General features: G+C 45.8%; 1 protein-coding gene across 1 annotated transcript in view; it reads left to right on the top strand.

Moving 5' to 3' along the window:
- Positions 1-1,323: 1,323 nt before the first annotated feature.
- LOC144791801 (uncharacterized) overlaps positions 1,324-6,000 on the top strand; it is a 70,230-nt gene continuing 65,553 nt past the window's right edge. Inside the window, exon 1 of the mRNA XM_078666575.1 lies at positions 1,324-1,404. The gene's annotated coding sequence lies outside the window, so the exon portion shown is untranslated. The remainder of the gene's footprint in view (positions 1,405-6,000) is intronic.

The raw sequence follows: 6,000 nt of genomic DNA, 5'->3' as shown, positions 1-6,000 counted from the left end.
CGATATTTTGTCCAGCCTATATTTTGTACTCCATATTATGCCCATTCGATATTTTGTAGTTGATATTATGTCTGTTTACCGCTTTGAACACTTTAGATGTTAGGTTATGGGGGTGTGAGGAGCACTCCAATGATTGTCCTTTCTACAAATTAATCCACCGGTGCTGCGGCTAATAAGGGTAGTCACTCCTTGTTAGAAACTATGGGTTATTTTGGGTTTACACACCTGTGTAGACGCGCACTGTTCACTTGGTGATATACACCTTCAAAGTTTGAAAACAAACTATTCAAATATACCAAAAAAAAATTGATTGTTTTAGTACATACTTTTATCCATTTGCTTCTTTTACACACTTTCCTCAGTGCTAATTATTTCAACATGTTAGTGCAACATTCACTTTTACATTTGATAATGCATTTACAATATACATTTCAATGTTATATAATCATTTTTTAGCACAGTATCACTGTTCTGCCCAATGCATTTCGGTACTCCGTGGTACCTTCATCAGGGGCCAATCTGTGTGTACTGTCACTGCGCTTGAAGTACGCACGTTCCTGAACAATATCCTACTGTCGATAAGCTGTGACGCTGTCGAAGTATTTTTATCCTCTGTACTTTAAATGTTCAATCTGAAAATATTCGTCTAACTGCTCACTCGATACCGCTGTACTCCAAACACTTTAGACACATCCTTACACTGAGAAAATACTTATTTCTCCTTTGTAAACTCTTTTGTAACTCTGGGGGCCATATTATCAAGAAAGGGCGATACATTATCGCCGCATTTAATGACAGGAAACTGCAGCTAAAGTGGCAATAATGGGTTTGATAATATGTCCTTGTGAATTCCCATAGCAGCCCATGTTCTGGTGTTAACTTGGGCTGCTATGGAATTCACAAGGGCATATTATCAAGCCCATTATCGCCGCTTTAGCGGTAGTTTCCTGCCGATAAAAGCGGCAATAATGTATCGCCCTTTCTTTATAATATGGCCCTGGATACCTAGACAGTCATCGCAACCAAGCGTTCTTTTTTTTTCAATTAGTTCAACAACAAAAATGCAGAATGCAGAAAGTGATGCATAATGTCTCTGCCCAATCACTTGAACCACGTGTTCTTTTCCACCAATGAAGAATAGTGGTTTTTTTAGCCTTCAATGTCAATGAGATTTCCTTTTAAAAAGTGCAATGCCAAAGAGAGGTTATTTCCGCAAATAAGCTAAAGCAGAATACCCGAAATATCTGCAGTCTTCCTGTTAGTTGCGCGCGCGCGCTATGGAAATTCATAACTTGATATTTATTCTTTCATTTTCAGGGCCCAGCATCCTGTCCGTCGCCTGGAGACCGTGGAATGCTGGACCATGAAGATGAAGAACGTCCTTAGAGCCTTGTTCTGCTTCAGGTAAGTAGGAACAGAATGAGAGCAAGACTGTCTTGTTGTTTCTGTTCCTCTTTTATTGCTCTCAACTGGGTGGGGCGCATGAGGGGTTTTCACGTGTGCTCATTGCCAACTGCCAAAATGAACTCCACTAATAGGCAAGGCTGAGCGCTAGAATAGCGCTTGCCGCCATTATGGCGGTTGCGCCGATCCCCGGGGACAAGGTGGTGGGGGTGTGGGAGCACTCCCACCTCCCGTGATGGGCGCATAGGCGGTGTACAGGGGGAGGTGAACCGGAAGCACGACGAGGGCGCCCAATGTTTGGGGTAGGGCTGGTTTAGACCGGCCTGTCCGGCGCCTGCCCTTAAAAGAGGGTGCGGGGAGCAGAACAGTCTCTTGGTCTTTTGCTCCCCGCAGGCACAGCACCCGGGCCACCAGCGGCCCGTAATTTGTTCTCCCCTTTTCTTTCCTCTACAGGTTGCGTTTTGGTAGCCGTGGAGCGAGAAGGGGTTGGAGCCCAAGTCTGGCATGTGGCATATGCCATGACATATGCCACAGTATGCCACATGTTGTGTCTATGTTGTTTGAGGTATAATTGTGTTATAAACGCCCTTGAAGTGCTAGTGAAATATTTTTAAGATATATCTTCCATCTGGATTAAATTTAAAAAAAACATAATTTAAAAATCGATTTTTCCCAGCTGGGGTTTGAACCCTTGTCAAAAAACACTCATAGACCCTGTAAACTGCCCCTGTACCATCCGTTCTGTATAGATGTTCTCAGCCCAAAGCCATTGTGTCTTGCAAAAAGGGTGATGTCCCTTTTCTGTTTCCATGCTGGTTTTCTTACAGCATGCCACAAATCTACACTTGATTTTCGTTATTTATAAACAAAGAGCCCTTCCTTCCTCCCATTCTGGCACTTGGCCCATGCATTTAGTTTTCTTACACAACCATTCCCAAAGTCTCATTCCACAAATTAAGGGATTTATTTCATAGCAAACCTGGCCCCCCCTTCCACGTGCCAGTGCATGTCACAAATCTCTGACATGCACTGGCTTGACTAAAAAGGACACAAATCTCACAGACACTGCTAGGGGTGATTTATAAAAGGGAATCCTTTATTTGGGTAAAATAGAAAAGAATTTAAAAATCGATTTTCCCCAGCTGGGGTTTGAACCCTTGTCAAAAAACACTCATAGACCCTGTGAACTGCCCCTGTACCATCTGTTCTGCAAGACTTTCTCAGCCCAAAGCCTTTGTGTCTTTCAAAAAGGGTGATGTCCCTTTTCTGTTTCCATGCTGGTTTTCTTACAGCATGCCACAAATCTACACTTGATTTTCGTTATTTATAAACAAAGAGCCCTTCCTTCCTCCCATTCTTGCACTTGGCCCATGCATTTAGTTTTCTTACACAACCATTCCCAAAGTCTCATTCCACAAATTAAGGGATTTATTTCATAGCAAACCTTCCCCCCCTCCACGTGCCAGTGCATGTCACAAATCTCTGACATGCACTGGCTTGACTAAAAAGGACACAAATCTCACAGACACTGCTAGGGGTGATTTACAAAAGGGAAGCTTTCATTTGGGTAAAATAGAAAAAAAAATAGAAAAGAATTTAAGAATGGAATTTCCCCAGCTGGGGTTTGAACCTTTGTCGAAAACCTCTCATAGACCCTGTGAACTGCCCCTGTACCATCTGTTCTGCATACATTTTCTCAGCCCAAAGCCTTTGTGTCTTGGAAAAAGGGTGATGTCCCTTTTCTGTTTCCATGCTGGTTTTCTTCCAGCATGCCACAAATCTACACTTGATTTTCGATATTTATAAACAAAGAGCCCTTCCTTCCTCCCATTCTGGCACTTGGCCCATGCATTTAGATTTCTTACACAACCATCCCCAAACTCTCATTCCACAAATTAAGGGATTTCTTTCATAGCAAACCTTGCCCCTCTTCCACATGCCACAGCATGTAAAAAATGTCTGACGTGCACTGGCTAGACTAAAAAGGCCACAAATCTCCCTAGACACTATTTTGGGGGATTTAAAAAAGGGACATCTTTCATTTCGATAAAGTAGAAAAATTAAGGGAAATATTAAAAAAACAAATTTCTCCTGGTGGGATTAGAACCCTTGTAAAAACATATGCTTTTCCCTCAGTAATGACCAGTGCACCATATATAACCATGATTAAGTATACTACACACAATCGTTTTTACACCACACTTTTCCTTCTTCCCATGTGCCACATCATGTCACACATTTTTTACATGGATTGGCATTACTTAGGGGGATCTTGAGAGCCAACGAACAAGATCACCTCACTGCAGTGAGGCTCTGATAGCCCAGGACCATAAACCGCCAGAATCCTCCTTCCTAAAGTAGCGAAAACTGCCTTTAAACACGTTATGCCCAACGTGGCTCACCAGGGAGCTGATGAGAAGAGTGCAGACCCGCTGAAACAATCTAAGTGATCAATCGCAGCGCATCCCTGTTTTGCAGCCTATGGCTGTTTATGATGGCGGCTACGTGATTGAGCTAACCGGGTCTGCATCGCCTTGCCCTGCTGTATGGATTTGCTGCGGAGAGACCCCGGCTGTACCACCGACAGGAACCAGGAGCTGCCCAACGCAGAGCTACACTACGGGGAGAGGGCCGCCCGCTGAGTGAGATCGGGACCAGCTGAGGTAGGCTTGCTCCGACGCTAAGGCTGAGCCAGGCTGAGCCCACGCTGCTTCCCCTGAGCTACCTTGGGCCTCGGCTGAGGTGAAGGGCCACTTTAATATGAGTTGCGAGATTGCTGATGCGGCTGGCTCCCCGATCCTGATTTGCACACTCACCTGGGGCCTGAAGGGGGCAAGAGGAGAACCCTGTTCAGACGCGCTGCTAGAAGGATGCTGATAGACCTATGCGACCTGTACAGCACCGGGAGGTGTCGCATGGAATGGTGAGGCCTTGATCCTGGGGCGCAGAGCAGCCTTGCTGCCTTGTAATACTCGGTAAGACAGGCTGAAGTGGACATTACCTGCAAAGTCTCAAGCACAACACGCTGCTTTTTGTGGGCCGGGCCCTCTTCAGCAACACAAGAATCAGGGCGGAGGGTGAAGAGTTGGGCCGTGGCAGAGCCAGGGCTCACATAAATAACTGCACAAAGGCACAAACTGGCCTGTATAACCGCCCGAAGGCACAAACTGGCGCCTGTTGACCTGAGTGGGATCTGCACACCCTGAGGGACAAGCAGAGCTACCCGCTGCATCCTGATCTTCCTGAGAGGCATACCGTGCCCGTCCATACCACGTAGAGGGGAAAATCATGGGTCCAACGGATGGCAAACAGGCCAAAATCCAACTCCCGGCCTGGAAAAGCACTACTACCCCACAAGATACAGATATAAAAGAACTTCTCCTCATGATGTGCCAAAGCCTCACTTCTATTGAGTCTAAAATGGACACCATGAATATGCACATGGACTACATCACACAAACATTGGAGAAGCATGATGGCCGCATTACCAAAACGTAACAGCTGATATCCACCCTCAAAGACTCTTCCTCTGACTGCTGTGAACATCTCCAAGAGATGGATAAACTGTTAAAAATTATTTCTGCAAAGACTGAAGATTTGGAGGGGCGTTCACTCAGGAACAACGTGCTTATAGTGGTGATCCAGGAGTCTACCACTGCTGGCTGCATGGTGGACTGTGTAGAATGACTGTTGCTTGGGATCTTTTGCGCGGAGGCAATCTTCAGAGTTCTAGTGGTGGAGAGAGCCCATCGCTCACTTGCAGCCAGACCGCCATGGGGCGCGCCTCTGTGGCCCATACTGGTGCGGTTACTCAATTACAAAGACCACAACACGGTGCTGAGACTAGCAAGGGAAAAGCAAGAACTGGTTTACGAAGTGAACAAGCACTCGATCTACCCAGACTTCAGCACGACAGTACAAGAAGCGTGCAGGAAGTTCCTACTATTCAAGCGGAAACTCCAACAAACCAACATACAGTACTTGATGCTCTACCACACCAGACTGCGAATCCCCTACCATGGGATGGCACACATCTTTAACACCCTGCAACAAGTGTAAGATTTCTTAAAAACTGTTAAGAGACGGTCACTGTTAGACCTGTCTGCTTCTGGGGATACTCTAACCATTATTATTTATTTTTGTCCCCCTTAGCCTCCCAGAGTTTCTATTTTTATTTTTTTACATATGTCCATCAGGATTTTTCAATGCTGTCAGGGGGCTAGATGTTCCTTGGCTATGACGCCATTTTTCCCTCATAACCTGTGAGGCCTAGTCAGGCCCCTTGAAAATCTAGGGATCTCCAGAAACCTAAAATGGTGTCCACCAACTGCCATAACGGACACTACTGGAGGACAGGCCCATAGGCTAACATAGGGAACTTTCTAGAATCAACCAGAGACTTCTGCAGGTCTCAGGCCACCCTATATAAGGCCAGTGACCAGCAGCCATTTTGTGCTGACCCCAGAGTAGAGGAGTGAGGCAGTGGTGAGAGGAGGTGGACACACTGAGAGCAGCTAGTTTGTCTCTGAGGCTGACAGTTTCTTCAGAGGGTTGTTCCCCCTTCAACCTTTGACCGATCCCTCTCAATCCAACAAT

The sequence above is a fragment of the Lissotriton helveticus genome, chromosome 11 (genome assembly GCF_964261635.1).
Source record: "Lissotriton helveticus chromosome 11, aLisHel1.1, whole genome shotgun sequence".
In the NCBI taxonomy this organism is placed as follows: Eukaryota; Metazoa; Chordata; class Amphibia; order Caudata; family Salamandridae; genus Lissotriton; species Lissotriton helveticus.
The sequence above is the reverse complement of the archived record's forward strand: the minus strand, read 5'-3'. Positions and strand labels throughout refer to the sequence as shown.